The 21,898-nt window shown below is 41.1% G+C and overlaps 1 non-coding gene across 1 annotated transcript; it reads right to left on the bottom strand.

Moving 5' to 3' along the window:
• Positions 1 to 20,013: 20,013 nt before the first annotated feature.
• Positions 20,014 to 20,197, bottom strand: LOC129457957 (U2 spliceosomal RNA). The gene has a single exon (XR_008649485.1). It is a non-coding gene; the product is annotated as a U2 spliceosomal RNA (small nuclear RNA).
• Between the last annotated feature and the right edge of the window lie 1,701 nt (positions 20,198 to 21,898).

Raw genomic sequence — 21,898 nt, forward strand, 5'->3', positions numbered from 1 at the left:
GTTTATGTATAGCTATGTATGCACATATGTGTGTATGTATATATATATATGTATATATATAGAGAGAGAGAGAGAGAGAGTGTGTGTGTGTGTATGTCCCCTGGATATTTAAAAATTCAGGAAGCTATTATTCAAAAGTTAACAGTGGCTACCTCCACACAGTAAAAATCTCAGGTAAATTTTATATTCTTATTCATACTTTTCTGAATTTTCTGGAATTTTTACAAGCATGTACTACTATTATAAGAGAAAAAATTATAAGAATTTTTATGAGCATGTACTACTATCATAACAGAAAAAATAAAGCTCAATTTTTTGAAACAAGCCTGAGAAACATAGCGAGACCCCATCTCTAAGAAAAAAATTAGCCAAGTGTGGTGGCACATGCCTGTGGTCCCAGCTACTCAAGATGCTGAGGTGGGAGGATCACTTGAGCCCAGGAGGTCGAGGTTGCAGTGAACTATAATCACATCACCGCACTCCAGCCGGGGTGAGAGGGAGACCCTGTCTCAATCAATCAATCAATCAATAAACATAGAAGCAAAGTACTGATGATAAAGCAGTATATTTCTGGATCTATCCACACTTGTTTTGCAGAAGCCCAGCCCCTTCAAATTCACTCAAAATTGTTTTTGAAGTCTGTTGGGGGTGTCCCATGTGTATGAAACCAGCTCTTTTGTCTACCGCCCTGGTCTTCCATTTCCATCCTCTCCTGCAGTGATGCCCCCTGCCAGCGCCCCAAGGGGCAGCTCTCTTCACACGGCCACGCAAGTGAGGAGTGCTCCTCATTCCTGCTGGTGAGTGCCTGCCAGCATCTCAGGCAAGGGACTGGAGGTCTTACAAGGCTACCATCCCCTACCTGGGCCCAAACTGACCTTCCATTATTTCTCTTTTGCAGCTATCCCAGAGAATTCTGCTACCTTCCAGAGCCAACTGTTTTCCACTTTCTCTGCCTTTGATAGAAAGGAAAGATAAGAGATAAATAGGGCTTAATTTCCCAAACCATTTATGCAACATTTCCTCCTTCTCAGGACAAAGAGAATAAAGGGTCCGTGTATTCATGCCTTCCTGGAAATCTCACTGCAAGGCCCTATCAGGAGGTTTCCTGGAGCAGTTAAGGGAACAGCTAGACCACCCAGGAAGAAATGACAGAAGCCTGCCTGACTTCCAATCCGCTTGCCTGATGGAGTAATGGGGGCCTAGGCAGAAGCATCCCAAATAGATTTATGACAACTGTTCTGCCAGCTCTAGTCCATTGGAGAAGATGTGCCAACATACCTTCTCACCATCCCTAGAGCCCAACCTTGCTATGGAAAGATCAAACCATTACCATTGGCCCTGCCAAGGATCCCCAGACAGAGAAGCATAAAGGAGGCCATAAATTATGGCTTCTTATCGTGGCCTCCACATCACTTAACCTCTGGATGGTGAACGAAATCTGGGACCAAGTCTCAAAGGATCAGGGTAGCCAATGAGCATAACTCAATATTTGTGTTTCTAAGAGAAAACCACAGAACCTCCATATCCATGGCAAACTGGCCAGCCACAGGCTGGATCTGGTGTGCAGTAGTGTTTCGTGTAGGGCATTGACTATTTGCCTACTTGGGTTAAAAATGTTTTATATTAGTTAGCAGTATTTAAACATTGGGAAAATTAAAGGGAAATGAAAACGTACTTCCCCACAAATACTTGTGCATAAATATTCACAGCAGCGTTTTTATAATTGCCCCAAACTAGAAACAACCCAAATATCCATCAACTGATGAATGATAAACAAATTGTGCTATATTCATCCAATAAAACAATATTCAGCAATAAAAATAAATGAATCAGGCACATAATATAATTGAATCTCAAGGTCATTATGTTGAGTGAAAGAGGCCAGAAAATAAAAGTATACACTGTTTGATTTCATTTATATAATACTCTAGAGAATGAAAACCTGTCTATACTTACAGAAAACAAGGTTGTGGCTTACAGAGATGGGGTAGAGGGAGGGAGGGACGACAGAGAGGCATAAAAAACCTTTCGGGACAATGAAAATGTTCTGTATTTTAATTGTGGTGACGGTTTCATGGAGGTACATGTTCATCAAATCTCATCAAGTTAAATATACGCATTTATTTTATATCAAGTGTACCTCAATAAAGCAGAAAAATTAAAAATTGGTCATATTTATATACAAATTGAGATATCTATATTTCTTGAAAATCAAAATGTCTGCCATCATTTGGTCTACATATTTATCTGCCAAAAATAGAGGAGATAGACAGTAGCTGTCCTTTAGAAGGGGCATACCCTTTCAAGTTTGCCACAGGCCTTCATACTTCCTGCTGCTTACCCAGCATTCATTACATGTTTATTGTCATTTATTTAAGTTACTTATTGAGAACCTAATACATGAATGGCCTCTTCCTAGGTACTGGAGACTAAACATGCAAACACACCTAACTGTCGTGGGTTCCATTTGCCTAATTGTCACGGGGTACCATGAAGTTTACATTTTAGTGAGATTGGAGAAAGACATTTAGAGGTAATAAGCTGAATAGATAGTATATTAGGTGGAAAGAAATATAAGAAAAAAACATACAGCCAGGAAGAAGTAGAGACAGTTCCAGAGCTAAAATGTTAGCCATGGATCCCAGGAAGTCCTCACTGAAAGGTGACTTTGGGAGGAAACCTGTAGAAGGTGAGGAAGTAAGCTATGCATATAACCCAGGGAAGAGCATTCTAGACAGACATGACAGTCCATGAGAAGATTCTAGGCAAGGGAGGTAGCCCAGGGTCTTCAACCAACAGCAAAGAGGCTAATCTAGCTTGGCACAGAGTAAAAAGAGAAGAGATCAGAGAAATAACAGGGTAGAGAGGATGTGGAGGCTTATAGATTATTGAAAGGAGTCTGTCATTTACTGGATGAAATAGGAAGCCTTTGGAGGGTGTTGTTAATTGTAATCATGCTAGGGTTATTACTTTTCTTATAGTAGGTTCAAAAGAAAGGAAAACTTATTTTTGTAACCAGGTTATTAACCTGCCCCCTGTAGAAATCTAAGTTTGTAATTTCCATCATATTTTATCTAAATATCATGATAGAGAACAAAATATCTGACTGGTTCTGTACTGATAGGCAGTCAGTCATGCTGGCTATCTTTCAGAAATATGCCACGATTGGTGGCCTCCTTCCTCTCTGCTTTCTCTAGGTTGAATACGGTGATTCAACCACACCACTTCACTCTCTCACCCCTTATAGCCCACGCTTCTCTCCCTTTCCTTGGCATCCCCTGGCCCTATCATCACCTGAGGTCTTCCCCACCACTTTGGAGGCTCCCATCTAAAAATATATTCTAAGTCCTCCACCTGGAACTAATTTGCCTCCGGGTCTACACTACTGATAACAAGATACATGATCCCTTGCAAAGGAACTTGTAACACCCTGAAATTACTCAGAAATCACACCTCACAGGAGACAGATACTATCCTGGCTAACACGGTGAAACCCCGTCTCTACTAAAAATACAAAAACTTAGCCAGGCGTGGTAGTGGGCGCCTGTAGTCCCAGCTACTCGGGAGGCTGAGGCAGGAGAATGGCGTGAACCCGGGAGGCGGACCTTGCAGTGAGCCGAGATCGCGCCACTGCACTCCACACTGGACGACAGAGCAAGACTCCGTCTCAAAAAAAAAAAAAAGAAAAGAGAAAAAAGAAAAGAAATCACACCTCACAGGTGAACTCTGTAAGTGGGCTCCTGTAGGAAAGCAGCCTGTTGCATGGCAAGAAAAATGCCGTCTTGAAGTGAAACCGTCATTAATTCCTGCATATCCAGGCATTCCCACAGCAAGGTCAAGAAACAATGCCTATATCATAGATAACTTCTCGTAAAGATGCTTCTCTAACTTCCCCAGTGGTCATGAGTGTCATAAGAGGGTCTGAGACATGACCAGCAGCGCATGTCTTACCAAAAAAAAAAAAAAAAAAAAAAAATGCTTGCTACAGAAAGGGTATTTTCTGGAGTGCCGAGTGTGGGGATCCATCATTTGGTTTTTTTTGTTTTTTTTTTTTTTTTGAGACAGAGTCTCGCTCTGTAGCCCAGGCTGGAGTGCGGTGGCACAATCTCGGCTCACTGCAAGCTCCGCCTCCCAGGTTCACGCCATTCTCCTGCCTCAGCCTCTCTGAGTAGCTGGGACTACAGGCGCCCGCCACCACGCCCGGCTAATTTTTTGTATTTTTAGTAGAGATGGGGTTTCACCGTGGTCTCGATCTCCTGACCTCGTGATCCGCCCGCCTCGGCCTCCCAAAGTGCTGGGATTACAAGCGTGAGTCACCGCGCCCAGCCGGATCCATCATCTTGTGGCTACTCAAAGCATGGCTTCTGTTTGTTAAGTATCTAATAAATGTTTCTTTCAGGGAAACTGAATTTGTCAGCCTCTTTCTTTGGCCTGTCAGCTCTCTTGGCTTTTGGGGGTAGATCTGCATATACCTCCTTACCCAGAACATTTGGTGAGTCAGTCAGGAGCTAAGAGGCCAAGAGACGGGAAAGGGGAACGAAGCATCTGTAGGGGAAATCCCAGGCCACCCATGTTTATGTGGGATGGTGTGGCACGTCTGTTAGATGCATTCGGACTTCTGTGTGAGTATGGAGACACCCTGAACATGCTGGTTGGCCTACAGTGGTTATTAACTGAAAGGCATATGGTGCAGTGTGGTAAGGAAGGGCAGTGGATAGCCACTGCAATGGGTTGGCTGCTTCTGTGGGCCATGTGTTTGTCAACTCAGGTTTAGCTAGCAATAGAAATGAAAAGCAAATGGCTAGAGGAGGAATTGCACCAACCTGATAGAAAAAGACATGTGCCTTTTCACTTCTCTGACTGCGTTCAATGTAGCTACATGTCTTACCAAAAAAAAAAAAAGAAAAAAAAAAGCCTGCTATAAAAAGAATATTTCAGGTGGGTAGGTGTGGGAATCTATGGTCTCTCAGCTGCCCAAGGCATTGCTTCTGTTCATAGGTTCCTATCAAATGTTTCTTTCTGAGAAACTGGATTTGTCAGCCTCTTTTCTCTGGCTTCCCAGCTTCCTTGGCCTTTGAGGGGGAGACTTGCATATATCTGTTCACTGCAGAACAGCCCCATACATGAAATGAATTTTGAGATTAGAGGAAGAAGTTTCATTTATAAGCCCAAAGCAAAAAATTAGGAAAAAAGTTTATGCTCAAGAGGTTAGGGACTAAGAACTAACCTAATGACAGGGCTAAAGAAGGAAATCTGGCCAAAATAATCTGACAGAATGCAATTTCAACAAAGGCAAATTAAACCAAGGTAAGTCAATCCATGTACATTTGTGTCTAAATTAATATCCCTAGTCACAAATAACAACTTAAACTTATAGAAGTAGTTGCTGAAAACAGCTGACACAGAGAGCCATGTATCAATCTTGATTATAGGACCTTCTGGAGATCATGGTTATTTCAAAATATTTGGACACTGAGGGTGCATCAAAAGGGCTAAAAGATTATGGCTAGAAGATAAAGTAGATGGGTCTCTCTATTCCTTTCTCTAGCTATAGCTAAAATCTCTGGACATCATACATAAAACAAAATAAGAATACTAGGAAAGGTGGAGACAAAAAAACAGGTCAGTTAGGGACTTTGAAACCTTAACAAACAGCATGGCACTGAGGTCTCTAGATTTCCTCATGCCTTACGTATTTTATACTGGATGCTAGAGAAGCCTATAACCCAAAATACCAACATACACTGATAAAAGAAAAAAAAGCCCCAAGAAAACAAAGAAAGGGTCAAAGGGTCAGCCTAGTGAAAAAGAAAAAATCATCTAATTAATTCAATTTTTAAAAAATAATTTCAACTTTTATCTTAGAGTCAAGGAATAAATGTGTAGGCTTGTTACCTGGGTATGTTGTGTGATGCTGAGGTTTGGGGTATGATTGACCTTGTCACCCAGACACTGATCATAGTACCCAATAGCTTTTCAACCCTTGCCCTCCCCCTTCCCTTGCCCCTTTAGCAGTCTCCAGTGTCTATTGTTTCCATCTTTATGTCCACGAGTATCCACTGTTTAGCTCCCACTTATAAAGTGAAAAGATGTGGTATTTGTTTTTCTGTTTCTGTATTAATTAGCTTATGATATGGTTAGGCTCTGTGTCCCCACCCAAATCTCACCTTGAATTGTAATCCCCATATCCCCATATGTTGAGGGTGGAACAGGTGGAGATAATTGAATCATAGGGGCAGTTTCTCTTATGCTGTTCTTATGACAATGAGTGAGTTTTCACGAGATCCAATGGTTTTATAAGGGGCTTCCCCTCTTCACTTGGCACCCACTCCATCCTGCCACCCTGTGAAGAAGGTGCATGATTTTCCTTTGCCTTCTGCCATGATTGTAAGTTTCCTGAGGCCTCTCCAGCAATACGGAACTTGAGTTAATTAAATCTCTTTCCTTTATAAATTACCCAGTCTCAGGTATTTCTTCATAGCAGCATGAGAATGGACTAATACCGCTTAGGATAATGGCTTTCAGCTGCATCCATGTTGCTACAAAGGACATGATTTTCTTCCTTTCTATGGCTACATAGTATCTTACGGTACATATATACCACACTTTCTTTATGCAGTCCACCACTGACAGGCACCTAGGTTGATTCTACGTCTTTGCTATTATGAATACTGCTGCAATGTACAAACAAGTACATGTGTCTTTTTGGTAGGATAATTTATTTTCTTTTGAATATATACCCAGTAATGAGATTGCTGGGTCAAGTGGTAGTTCTAAGTTCCTTGAGAAATCTCCAAAGTGCAGAAATAAAATTTTTGACAATAACCACCCAACTCCAGCCAAACATTAGGAGGAAAACTGTAGCCCTGCCCTGATCCCATGAGCAAAGGCCAAGTGTGAAGGCTATATTTTCACCTTTACCCAGATGTAATGAGGTGCTTTCTTTCCTCCTGAGAGTGCCAAAGAAAGCTGCACTGGGAACCTAAACTTCTACTCCCATGTGGCAGTTATGGGGCAGCACTTTCCTTTCCATGCTGATGTGGTTTCAGATGAGGCTTGCTGAAACAGAAGATTTAAATAAGATCCAGAGTCTTCTGATTTAATGCCCCAAATGTCCAGAATATTAAAATTTACTCATCATACCAAAACCCCAAAAAAATCTCAATGTGAATGAGAAAAGACAATAACCAGATGCTGTCTTAGTCTATCTTGTGCTGCTACAGCTGATCACAGACTGGGTAATTTATAATAAACAGAAATTTATTGGCTCGTGGTTCCAGAGGCAGGGAAATCCAAGATCAAGAGGCCAGCATCTGGTGAGGGCTTTCTTGCTATTTCATCCCATGGTGGAAGAGCAAAGAGAGAATAAGGCAGGGAGAGTAAGAAAGGAGAGGGGCAGAAAGAGAGGGCTGAAGTTGTTTAATCAAAAAAAAAACCCACTCCCATAATAATGAACCCAGTCCAGCAATGACAGCATTAATCCATTCATGAGGGCAGAGCCCTCATGGCCTAATCACCTCTTAAAAGATTTCACCTCCTGGGCCAGGTGCGGTGAATTGTGCCTGTAATCTCAGCATTTTGGGAGGCTGAGGCAGGTGGATCAGGAGGCCAGGAGATCAAGACCATCTTGGCTAACACAGATGAAACTCTGTCTCTACTAAAAATACAAAAAAATTAGCAAGGCATGGTGGTGGGCGCCTGTAGTCCCAGCTACTCGGGAGGCTGAGGCAGGAGAATGGCATGAACTCAGGAGGTAGAGCTTGCAGTGAGCCAAGATCACACTACTGCACTCCATCCTGGGTGACATAGTGAGACTCTGTCTCAAAAAAAAAAAAAAAAAAAAAAAATTACCTCCTATGTTAGTCTATTTTCACACTGCTATGAAGAACTATCTGAGATTGGGAAATTTATTTTAAAAAAGAGGTTTAACTGACTCACAGTTCCATATGGCTGGGGAGGCGTCAGGAAACTTACAATCATGGCAGAAGGCAAAAGGGAAACAAGGCATGTCTTACATGGCATCAGGAGAGAGAGAAAGAGAGAGGAACTGCCACACACTTTTAAACGATCAGATCTTAAGAGGAATCCTTCACTATCACAAGAACAACATGGGGAAACCCACCCCCATGATCCAGTCACCTCCCACCAGGGCCCTCCCTGGGCATTACAATTCAAGGTCAGATTTGGGTGGAGACACAAAGCCAAACCATCATTCTGCCCCTGCCTCCTCCCAAATTTCATGTCCTTCTCACATTTCAAAACACAATCATTCCTTCCCAACAGTCCCCCAAAGTCTTAATTCATTCCAGGGTTAACCCAAAAGTCCAAAGTCTCATCTGAGATAAGGCAAAAGTCCAAAGTCTCATCTCAGATACAACAACATTGGGTAAATGTTCCCATTTCAAATGGGAGAAATTTGCCAACATGAAGGGACTACAGTCCTCATGCAAATCTGAAACCCATTAGGACAGCCATTAAATCTTAAAGGTCTGAAATAATCTGCTGTGACTCCATGCCTTACATCCAGGGCATGCTTATGCAAGGGGTGAGCTCCCAAGGCCTTAGGCAGCTCCACCCCTGTGGCTCTGCAGGGTAAAGCCCCCCGCCAGCTGCTTTCACAGGCTGGTGTTGAGTGCCTGAAGCTTTTCCAGGCACAGAGTGCAAGCTGTCAATGGATCTACCATTCTGGGGCTGGAGGATGGTGACCCTTTTTTCACAGCTCCACTAGTCAGTGCTCCAGTGCGGACTCTATATGGGGGCTCCAACCCAACATTTCCCCTCAGCATTGCTTTAGTGGAGGTTCTCCATGAGAGCTCAACTCCTGCAGCAGACTTCTGCCTGGACATCCAGGCATCTCCATACATCCACTGATATCTAGGTAGAGGTTTCCAAACCTCAGCTCTGGGCTTCTGTGCACCCTCAGGTACAACAACACATGGAAGTCACCAAGGGTTGGGGCTTGCACCTTCTACAGTCATGGCCCAAGCTGTATCTTGGCCCCTTTTAGCCATGGCTGGAGCTGGAGTGGCTGGAACACAGGGCACCATGTCCCAGGGCTGCACAGAGCAGCAGGACCCTGAGCATGGCCCACAAAACCATTTTTCTCTCCTAGGCCTCCAGGTCTTTGATAGGAGGGGTTGCTGTGAAGATCTCTGAAATGCCCTGGATACTTTTTCCCCATTGTCTTGGCTATTAACATTCAGTTTCATTTTAGTTATGCAAATTTCTGCAGCCAAAAGTTTACAGTTCTACCCAGAATATAGGTTTTTCCTTTCTACCACATGATCAAGCTGCAAATTTCCCAAACTTTTGTGCTCTTCTTCCCTTTTAAACATAAATTCCAATTTCTGATTATCTCCTTGTGAATGCATATGACTATATGCTTTTAGAAACAGCCAGATCACATCTTGAATGCTTTGCTGCTGAGAAACTTCTTCTGTCAGATACCCTAAATCATCTCTCTCAAGTTCAAAGTTTCACAGATCTCTAGGGCAGGGGCAAAATGTTGCCAGTCTCTTTGCTAAAGCACAGCAAGAGTAACTTTTACTCTAGCTCCCCATAAGTTCCTCATCTCCATCTAAGACCACCTCAGCCTGGATTTCATTGCCCATGTCACTAAAACCATTTTGGTCAAAACCACTCAACAAGTCTCCACAAAGTTCCAAACTTTCCTACATCCTCCTGTCTTCTTCTGAGCCCTCCAAACTATTCCAACTTGTGCCCATTACCCAGTTACAAATTCCAAAGTCATTTCCACATTTTCAGTTCTCTTTATAGCAGTACCCAACTCTAAATACCAATTTTCTGTATTAGTCTATTTTTACACTGCTATAAAGAACTACCTGCGGCTGGGGATGGTGGTTCATGCCTGTAATCTCAGCACTTTGGGAGGCTGAGGTGGGCAGATCACTTGAGGTCAGGAGTTCAAGACCAGCCTGGCCAACATGGTGAAACCCCATCTCTACTAAAAATACAAAAAATTAGCTGGGCATGGTGGCACATGCCTGTAGTCCCAGCTACTTGGGAGGCTGAGGTGGGAGGATCACCTGTAGCTAGGAGGCAGAAGTTGCAGTGAGCTGAGATCATGCCACTACACTCTAGCCTGGGTGACACAATGAGACTCTATCTCAAAAAAAAAAAAAAAAAAAAAAAAAAAAAAAGAACTACCTGAGACTGGTTGATTTATAAAGAAAAGAGTTTTAATTGACTCACAGTTCTGCATGAGTGGAGAGTACTCAGGAAACTTATAATCATGGCAGAAGGCAAAGGGAAAGCTAGGCACATCTTACATGGCAGCAAAAGAGAGACAGAGAGGAACCACCACACACTTTTAAACCATCAGGTCTTTTGAGAAGTCACTCAGTATCATGAGAACAGCATGGGAAAAACTGCCCCCATGATTCAATGACCTCCATCAGGTCCCTCCCTCAACACGTGGGAATTACAATTCCAGATGAGATTTGGGTAGGAACACAGAGCCAAACCATATAACTTCACAACACTGCCACATTGAGGAATCTAGTTCCCAACACATGAACTTTAGGGGACAAATTCAAACCCTAGCAGATGCCAACAAAAAAATGACATGAATATTGTTTGAATCATCAGACAAGAGTTTTAAAACAGCTAGTATAAAACGGCTTCAGTAAAATTTACAAGTACATATGAAAAAAATAGAAAATCTCAGCAAAAAAAAGAACTAAATGGAAATTTTAAAACTGAAAAATGCAATAATATAAATTAAAATTTTAATGGATGGGATCAACGGCATGATGAAAAAGAAAGAGGAAAGAATCCATGAACTTGAAGATAGAGCAACAGAAATTATCTAATGTGAACTACAGATAGAATATAGGCTGAACAAAAATCAACAGAGCCTAAAGTTCCAATGGACCCTTACGAAAAGATCTAACTCCATGTCATTGGAGTCCTAGAAGGAGAGGAGAAATCATGAGAATAAAAAAGCACTCAAAAAATAATAGCTGCAAAATATCCCAATTTGGCAAGAAGTATGAACCTACAAAGTCAAGAAACTGCAAGATTCAAAATAGGATAAACATAAACGAAAGCCCACCAAGACACATCATAATCAAACTTCTAAAAATCAAAGACAAAAACTGTTCAGAGAGACTCCAGGGTTGCCACACAGTGAGATAACATTTATAAATAGGAAAAAAAATGATATACAGAAAACAGAAGTGAAGTACAGAAACAGCTGGATTGGTTACAGGTGGGCATTTACCTTATTTGAAACTGGTTTGAACAGCTGGCTTTCTATGACTGGCTGAAGTTAAGCTGCTGTGATTGGCTGAGCCTCAGCTATTTGTTGAAGTATTTTACAGTCTATTTACACATCAAGTTGGGTTACAGTTTATTATGCACTAGGAAGGCTTTAGGGAGTACTTAAAACATAAGGAGACAGCTACAGGCCAACCTTAATTTAACAATATGTTTCTCAATGTACATAAAGGAAGTATTTAAGACAATTATATTATAAATAGGAGTGGGTAAAGGAGACTTAAGTGGGGTTAAGTGTTCTATATTTGACTTGAACTGGTTAATCTTAACACCAATACACTGTGATAATTTATGTAGGTATAATATAATAACTTGAACAACCTTTAAAAAAGACTATAAAGAGAAATAGACTCAAAAATCCCAGATAAATAAATATGGACTTTCAAAAAATGTTCTTGTAACCTACAGGAAATCACGGAAAGAAAAGAAAAATTAAAAACATAAGAAAAAAAGAGTACACATAAATCAAAATGGCAGACTTGGACCCTAATATATAGACAGTTTTTTTAAATGATTATGGATGGGGTGGGTGCTGTCACACATTTCTCAGAATCCTACTATTTTGTGCTGTAAGCCTTCACTTTTTAAAATGAAGGGCTGCATTCCCAGATATACCCAGAATAGTTAAAGTTACAGTTTCCCCCATGATTTTCCATTCCTTTGACTCATTACATGCTTATAAATGTTCAAAGCCACAGACCTCAGAAACTACAGCAGTAATCAGCCAGGTACCCTTTACAATTAAACTGAAGCTATAACATTATATTCAGCAACTTCTCCAAACCAAGGAGTTCCAAACATTTCCGAATTAAATTAAGTTCTTTTTCCTATCCTACCTCTTCCTTTTAACCAACTGTGAAGACAATGTTATAATGTTAGCAACAAGAGGTTCTCCAGCATATTGTATGATAATAATAAACATTGTAGTTAGGAATGGAATAAAACAATTTGAAATAAGTCCGTCTGTGGTTTAAAAGCATCTCTCTTTTCTCCTTATGTCAACCTCAAGGTTTGTAAGCTAATTCTTGGAGACTTGACTCCCTTTTACATAGAAGAGAATTATATCCATTTTGAGGATTAAATAAATTTGATAAATGCGAATGTGTTTGGCATAGGTCAAGGTAAACAGTAGGTACTTAATATTAGATTTCTTCATTCCATCTCAGATTTCTATTAGGCAAGCAAATCTGGAAATCTTTAGAATAAAGCTCTACTGTACATTTTCATGTTTTCTTTTTCATTTTTGGTGAACCTGAGTAAATCCTGATACATAGATCACTTAGAGAAGAAACTATTACAGTTTTTTTTTTTTTTTTTTTTTTTTTTGAGACAGAGTCTCGCTCTGTCACCCAGGCTGGAGTGCAGTGGCGCAATCTCGGCTCACTGCAAGCTCCGCCTCCCGGGTTCACGCTATTCTCCTGCCTCAGCCTCTCCGAGTAGCTGGGACTACAGGCGCCTGCCACCACAGTTTTTAAACCTGCGGGTACTATCACTCATCTGTAGAGTGACCAGTTAATCTATTATCCAGTTTGCAACACCTTTGAGAATGAAAGCAGAAACTATCACTATATTACTCCAGGACATTATGGCTGCCTTGGAGAAATCAGGATGCAGAGTCATAGACGGGAAATCAGCTGTGACCTAAAAGCCGAATCACAAAGGCATCAGAGCAGCCAAAATAAAGATTCCCAAATTCTCTTGAGGGTATACGTTATATTCATGGGAAAACTCCAGTAACTCTCAGAAGAGCCAGTTTACTCTTATTTACACCAAATTTATCAATATTGCTTTTCTAATTTTTAATTCACAAGGACATTGACCATAACAAGACATTATAACCATGAATAGAAGACAGAGGATCCCCAAAAGTATAGCATTTTAGGAGCTGTAGCAAACAGTTACAAAGCTCAATAGCAGGAAATAGCTGTGTCATAGAACAGTGCCAACTATCATGTTCATAAGGTTGACCCTGGATCATTAGAGAAAGTTTGATTCACGTTCAGGTATCATTTAAAGCCCTAATGAAGAGTGAACTCCATTTCTATCCAAACTGTTTTTTAAAATTTTGTTTTGTTTTTCAAAGGATAAATGTATCAGTATTTGAAACTCAGCCAATCAGAAAACATAATGGTGGGCTTAGCTTGAACCCAAGGTAGGGCTGGCCTAGGATTCACAGCTATGTAATCACAACAAGAAAGCCCATAGAGAGGGACTTCAGGGCTTCTTGAGAAGGATCTCCTCTAAAGAAAAGGAAAGATTTACAAGAGAAGGTGTGATACGGTGTAGCTCTGTGTCCCCACCCAAACCTCATGTTGAATTGTAATCCTCATATGTTGGGGAAGATACCTCGTGTGAGGTGATTAGATCATGGGGGCAGATCCCCCATGCTGTTCTTGTGACAGTGAGTGAGTTCCCAGATATCTGATGGTTTTATAAGGGGCTTTCCCACTTTGCTCAGCACTTCTCTCTCCTGCCACCATGTGAAGGATGTGTTTGCTTCCCCTTCCATCATGATTGTAAGCTTCCTGAGGCCTCCCCAGCCATGCAGAACTTTGAGTCAATTAAACCTCTGTTCTTTATCAATTACCCATGCTTGGTCAGTTCTTTATACCAGCATGAGAACAGACTAATACAAGGTGATAGGAGACTAGCCACTGAATGAGAAAAGGGCATTTCTGAGAAATTATGGTTCTTACTGCTACCTGGTCCATTTCCTCCCTCTCCTCCTGTACTCTTCTACACCACCTCCATCTGCAATCTGTCCAAGAGGCTTGGAGAGGGTAGCCCCCAACATATGTACATTTGATAATAGCTGAAAATACTGTGTGTGTGAGCCACACATGAGACAGCCCAGGGACTTGGAAAGGTCTCAAAATCCCACAACAGAGAAGACAGATGACAGCCAGTAAATCCATGTACTACTTTCATGGTGGCCCCAGGCTGATGGGGCCTGAGGCCCCAGATCTGAGACTTATTTGAAGATCTGGATAGCTAAGATTTTTGCTGTGCATTGTTGAGCGATCCTACTTCCCTTATTATCTACATGGATAACACTTGAAGATTTTACACACAAATTTTTTTCTGATTATAAAAAGAATGTATCTATAACTACCAATGTAAAGCTAATATCCAAGTATTAATTGTGAAGACAAGAGGGAATAAATATATGTTATATGTGTATTATAAATATAAATGTATATTAATATGCATACATTTATATCTATACATATACATATATACATACATATGTAGATTTATAGCTATACAGATATATAGAATATATGTTCCCTTCGGGAATGTGGGAGAATAAAGGTAGATCAAATAGCTGAAAGAAACAAAAATCTGAGAAACTTATTAGTGTTTTGAATATGTAACCAAAATTTTTTTATACTTGCACTTGTGTGACTGTGGGTATGTATTTGAAATTTGTTGTATCCTGCTATGGGGGAAGTTATTTCGTGAATGATATCTTTGGAGACAGAGACTCTAATAGAATTATTATAATTTAGATCAATTTAGCTTAAATTCCTCTCCTGGGGACCTTATACAAGGTTTATTTTTTTCACAAACTGTTACCTTTCTTGAATAAATTATTAAAATATCTCCCTATGTAAATTAGCTCTCATTCAAACGCTGGAAACTATTGTGTGTGTGTATGTATACACACTGGCTCTGGGATTAATTTAAGGCATATAAAATTGACATGGAATGTGATTAATTTATATTGAACTATTAAAAGGTCATTTTGCTTATTTTTATTTTATTTATTTTTTTAAGAGACGGGATTTCTCTCTGTCACCCACGCTGAAATGGAGAGGCACCATTTTAGCTCACTGCAGCCTTGAACTACTGAGTTCAAATGATGCTGCAATCTCAGCCTTCCAAGTAGCTGGAACTACCAGTATGTGCTAATTTTTTTTTAAAGGTTTTTTGATAGATGCAGGGCCTGGCTATGTTGACCAGGCTGGTCTTGAACTCCTGGCCTCAAGTGATCTTCCTGCCTCTGCATCCCAAAGAGCTGGGATTACAGGCATGAGCCACCACACTCAGCTGATAATTTAAAATAACATACATTTATTTTACTGTGAAAAATAGTAATGCACAATGTTGATACATGAGAGAAGCCCCAGAATGACACCTCTCTTCTCGTTGAGTTTTAAAATAAGATCAAAAGAACAAGGCTGGGCAAGGTGGCTCACGCCTATAATCCCAAAACTTTGAGAGGCCAAGGTAGAAAGACGGCAAGATGGCTTAAGCCCAGGAGTTCAGAACCAGGGTGGGTTTGTTCTTCTCTACAAAAAATTTAAAAATTAGCTGGGGTAGTGAAGCATGCCTGTGCTCGCAGTTACTTGGGAGGCTAAGGTGGAAGGATTGTTTGGGCTCAGGAAGTCAAGGCTACAGTGAGCCGTGATCACACTGCTGCACTCCAGCCTGGGTGACAGAGCGAGAAAAAAAAAAAAGAAAAAGAAAAGAAACAGATGTAAAATTGAAATACTACCTTTATTATTGATAAAACTGATACTGGAGAAGGAAGCTTATATCTGTAGACAAGCAAACTGCCTGATATTGGAACCAGAATTAGAGATTCCACTCCCAGCAGTGCTAGTCAAGGCCACCATCTCCATGTAGAGGAGGAAGACACATATCCTTTGTAGGGCAGCTCACTGTCAGAAGGAAAGAAAAGTGAAGAGTTTACACTTTGTATGCCCATCTTTCTCCTCCAAACTCATGGGTTTATAAGTAAAGGAGTGAAGAGAGTGTTATATAATCAATGTCCTTCACATGGAAAGAAACGTCAGGAGAGTTTCCTAAACATGTTGTCTAGTTGTGTTTTTTATTAACCATTAACCCTTGGGTGCAGCTGTTCCATTGGGGGAAAATATCAGCAGGCTCTCAGTATAGGTCCATGCTCCCACCTCATGGGTGCTTCTGCAATACCAACAACTTCCCCTTTGAATATCATCCTGGAACCACCAGAGAGCAGTTTTGATTTTGCCCCCAGAAGAGTGTTAAATGCATCAGAACAGTACAGTAGATAAATTAAGTCCAAAGCCACTTTCTACCCAATTCCAAAAGTTGACTGTCTATTCTGTTTCTCATTATAAGTCCTGAGCAGCCTCCTGCGCCAGCATAGTCTATTAGAGGTTCAATATTAAGATAGTCCAACAGAAATGGTCAGCAAGCATAGAAACATGAATATAAACTCTCTTCCATTAAGAGGTCACAAGAATTGTTTGAGGCCAGGAGTCTGAGACCAGACTGGGAAATACAGCAAGACCCCATCGCTACAAACAATTTTTAAAAATTACCAGGTGTGGGCCGTTGATCTCCAACGCCAGCAGCACCTCTCGCTCGCTGAGCTCCAGCCTAAGGAGAAGGGGGGTAAGTAAGGGGGTCTCTATACCATGGCTCTTACAAAGCAGACTGCCTGCAAATCCACCGGTGGTGAAGCGCCCAGAAAGCAAGTGGCTACAAAAGCCGCCTGCAAGAGTGCGCCCTCTACTGGAAGGGTGAAGAAGCCTCATTGTTACAGGCCGGTTCTGTGGCACTCTGAGAAATTAGACATTATCAGAAGTCCACTGAACTTCCGATTCGCAAACTTCCCTTCCAGCATCTGGTGGAGAAATTGCTCAGGACTTTGAAACAGATCTGGACTCCAGAGCGCAGCTATTGGTGCTTTGCAGGAGGCAAGTGAGGCCTATCTGGTTGGCCTTTTTGAAGACACCAACCTGTGCGCTATCCATGCCAAACGTGTAACAATTATGCCAAAAGACATCCAGCTAGCATGTTGCATATGTGGAGAATGTGCTCAAGAATCCACTATGATGGGAAACATTTCATTCTCAAAATAAAAATTATCTTCTTGCTTTTATTGGTAGTTCTTGTGAATTTTTAATACAAATGCAGGGACGTAAAGTGTTAATGCAAGTCAAAATGTTTCAGCGAACAAGTTTCAGCAGTTCTACTTTGTAATAATTATAAATAAACCTGTTAATTTTTTTTCTGGAAAAAAATTACCAGGTTTGGTAGTGCATACCTGTAGGACTGCTTGAGCTTGAGCCCAGAAGTTTGAAATCATAGTGAGCAATGATCACACCACTGCACCCCAGCCTGGCAGCAGAGCAATACTCTGTCTCAAGAAAAATACAGTTCACAAGAGCAACTAAGCCTGCTTAAAAGTTGACTCTAAAAACATTATTGTCCAATGGAATTAAAAGTCCAGAATCAGTTCCCCTTGCCATTCAGTGTTAATGTCCAAAGACATAACAATTCATAATTTGCCCCTCTCAATCTCTTATCTTGTTCAGTTTTCAGAGAGAGATTCTCCATCTTGGATAACGTGATTCTTTCAGCAGTTACAGCTTAAGCTGTCCCATACCAGAATTAGTGTAGTTCTCAAGACATAGTATTACTTCATGCTAAATCTTTCATGAACCACCCTTGGAAAAAGTTCAGAGTTAATTAGTAGTACTTAATAGCACTGGTCCCACATTTACCAAATTTAGAAAATTGCTCCATCCCCAGTCCCTAGGGCAGTTATCCCAGAACAAAATTATATTCTTCCAACTCAGTACTTAGTCTAAACCAAAGAGAGTTGGCAAAGACCGCAGCAGAGATTCGGCAGCAGAGGGGAAGAAGATACCTTCTTGGTTTGAGCTGCACCAGTATGCCAGAGTTTATGCCACTTGTCCATAGGCCATGATCTGGGAGCTTAACAATAACTAGGAAATGGCTCTTGGCAAGAGTTTATTTTTGGAACCATTGATCTTTCAGATGGGGAGAGAAATACTCCTACGCATATTGTCACCTCTCAGAAAAGAGCATTTAAGATACTGCTGCTTTGAGCAAAGCCCAGAGAGCTGACCTAGGGACATTCCCAGTCTTATTTGAGTTGCGTTTCTTTCCCATCCAGTATATTCAAAACTTCCTAAATTGTTCTTTGTTCTTTGAATCCCATGTTTCTAGTGTTCAAAGATATTTTAAAAAGCAAAATCATGACTCTCATATAGATAGAAAATGAGCACATGTTAAAGATGTTATGTAACCCATTAATTATGTGGAGAAACCAGGCAACTGGTTCAAAGGAGAAGTCATAGAAGTACAAATTTTTATAGACTAAGAAATGTTGATGTGAATGCTCATTTGGATGCAAAACTGGCTTCTGCATGGGCATGGGGTGGTGAGAGGATGAGGGAGTATTGTTCCTCCACCAGAAAAAATTTCATTTCAAAAAAATTTCAAAATACAAAGAAAGTATTTTGATTGGTATCAGTTATTTTCCTACTTAAAGAGTTAGAAAATAGCTCCCATAGAATAGAAATTAGATAACCATGAAGGGTGTATTGTGCTAGTCTAGATGTGACATAGTTTCATAGTTTTCCATTGGAGCACACGTCTTCCTTCACTAGCACCCCAATATTGAACTGAACGTAGGCACCGCCAAGTTACACAGCATTCATATTCTTTTCTGGTCTGGCTTTTTCTGTCTTTGCTCATAGAGGCTGTTTCTACTATCTCTTACTGCCAGGTCAGTAGTCCTGAGAACTCTGCATTCTAATCTGGGACATCTTGAGATCACACAATGAGGAGTGATCCTCGAATCTGTGTACAAATCCTATGAATTTAAGGTTAGCTCTTTCACAGCTCACTCTTTGGTCCTGGATGCAGAATGAAATTGGAGCAGCCCATCTAGTGCTCCCTCCCAGGGTCTGGCACTCTTAACTGAAACTTCCTGCAACATACACACATGCACGCACACACACACACACACACACACACACAAATACCCTTCAGCTGCACTGCATTTTAAAAGCACCAAAAGTGTGCTGTTTTTAAAGTATGTCCAAAGACTTTCCCCTACCCCCTTACAAATAGACTACTGCCTTAGCTTTTTCAGTATGAAGCCCTTTGAGGCCCACTAGAATCTGTCAAGAAGCCCAAGAGGCCAGAGCATTTATGCCTGTGTAATCCAAGGACAGGCAGCAGCCAGCTCAGCAAAGCCCCCACTGGGGGACAGTAGCTTTGTTGAGGAGAGGAAGGCCAGTGTCTGCTTGCTCACCAGCCCCCTCATGGCTATCTTCTGAAGGCAACTGTGGACCCCATGCATTTGTCGGGTCTGCCTTCATAAAGACAGCTGTTGGCCTGTGGATAAGGCCTTCATAAACAGCAGTAATCAGCAAGTTCAAAATACCACATAGCCCAAGGGATAGAGCCTCTGACCTAGGCTGCAAACAGTGCAAAGCTAACTGCACAGCTGTTCAGACTGATTGCATCAAACCACCAAAGTCACCAAGACAATAAAAAGCGTTGTCCATTAAGCATGTCATATCATCAGCTACGAGATATATCCCAATTAGAAAGCAGTTAAAAATGAAAGAGAAAAATGTGAGTCTTAGAATCAATTAAGTATAGCAGTAACAGTAACAATAGCCAAAATGTGGGTGTAGTTACTATATGCCAGGCACTGTTTAAACCTTTGCTTGTATTGCCTTATTTAATTCTCACAACAGCTTTATGAAAGCAGGCATTATTAATAGAATCCCCATTTACAGAAAAAAATGGAAGTAGAGTGAGATTAGAAATTAGTCCAGGGCCACCTGGGTATTAGATAGTGGAGCCAGTCAGTCTGAGTATGAATGTCTACACTTACATTCTAGCATCAACCACCACACCCAGCCTTGATCTACTTTTTGTTGCAACCATTCTATACCCCAAAGAGGATGCAACATTCCTGGAGGTACTGTAATACCAGGTCAACGGGTGGAGTGGGGCAAGTTACTAGTCCATCTCCTAGCTCCAAAAATCCATTCAATATATTATCCTCCGATAGAGGATGTATCAGATATTAAACTGATATAAATAGATACTACACTTGATCTTACCCAGGCGGAGAAGTGGTAAAAATTTTCTATGAGACTTTTAATAATCAATGTTTTTGAAGTGATTGTTTTTATAGGAACCAAATGGAACTATTAATAATTATCATCCCGTCCAACACTCCAGAACAGCCCTACAATGGGTCCTTTGAACTCCAAGATTGTTGGGAATCCCAGTCAGTTCTTTCCTTGCTTTGTCCCTTTATGGGGTTAATCCAAGCCTTCCCATGGTTTGCAACATTTCCACATGCTGGTAGAGAAGGCCATGCAGTAGTAGTGTGTTTCTTGTGTGCCTGTCTTAGACCCTGAGCACTGTCACATGATACCACTGAATTCTTGCAATAAATGATCCCAGACCCCTTGAGACACCATATGGCAAGCAACCAGATATCACACAAGTATGACTTGTATTTCTGGGTAAGCAGCAGTCTCAGAGGACTAAGCTTTTCCTAGGCCTTGAAACCCTTGCAGCTGCCAGTAGCTGGATGAAATGCGCATCTCCAGGTGGAAGAATGGTCATCAGCCCACCCCAGAGAGAGCCTGACACTTGAGAATACAAGTGGGGCTTAAAGAATGTGCAAAACAAACTCGTAGACCTTGTCGGTACTAATGACATCAGCTATTCACACACAGCAAACCCAGACAAATGGAATGCAGATAACTACGTATTGCATGAACAAATTAAAAGAAATATGCTTTGATTTTTTTTTCCCTTTAAATCCATACAGAAGGAAATAGGTGTGCAGGGTGTGGTGGCTCATGCTTATAATCCCAGCACTTTGGGAGGCCGAGGCGGGCAGCTCACATGAGGTCAGGAGTTCGAGACCAGACTGAAAAATTAACTGGGCGTGGTGGTACACACCTGTTGTCCCAGCTAATCAAGAGGCTGAGGCAGTAGGATCGCTTGAACCTGGGAGGCTGAGGTTGCAATGAGCCAAGATCACGCCACTGCACTCCAGCCTGGGTGATGGAGTGAGACTCCATCTCAAAAAAGAGAAAGAGAGGTGTGGTGCCTTACACTGCCAGGGCCTCCAAAGACCTCATATATAATTGGGAATATATAATATAGAAATAAACTTGTGGCTGGTATAGATTTTCTCAAACTAGGTGGGGCAGGCTTGGCTGCATTCTCAGGGACTTGGAAATTTTGTGAGGAATTTTAAATGTCAATTTTTCATTTTACAGATAGTACAAAAATAACTTCACCTGTTATAAAGATTATTTGCAGTGACAATTCATATTTGAAAAACTTTGCTTGTAGAATAAGACTTTTGTTCCATAAAGTAGTATTTTTCCCACTGAAGTAAGTAGACGTAGTTTTGAGACTTCATGAAATTTTTTTCCCTTTACAAGGTTAATACAGCTCCTAGATTTAAGAAACATTGGTCTGGGACATTTTTAAAAATTGAAAACTGTAAGAATAATTATAGTTTGGTATTAGTCCCTCTTTATTTCGGTTTCTCAACTACAAAACTTTCGCCCAGCCTCTCCCTTAAATGAAATGTTAAGTCAGGTGAGATTAATTTGCACTACAGTTCCGTAAGAGGAAAGATACAGGCTAAATGGAGGGCATTAATTGTTTTAAGCATAAATATAGTTACTGAGGAGAAGTGCAAATCACTATAGATCAGAAAAACAGTGGTTCTTACCTAGCAGCCTTGTGACAGTGAGGCTATCAAATACAGGCTCAGAGCCAGCTGGCTGGCTCCTCCGCAGTGGCAGAA

The sequence above is a fragment of the Symphalangus syndactylus genome, chromosome 11 (genome assembly GCF_028878055.3).
Source record: "Symphalangus syndactylus isolate Jambi chromosome 11, NHGRI_mSymSyn1-v2.1_pri, whole genome shotgun sequence".
NCBI classification, from domain to species: Eukaryota; Metazoa; Chordata; class Mammalia; order Primates; family Hylobatidae; genus Symphalangus; species Symphalangus syndactylus.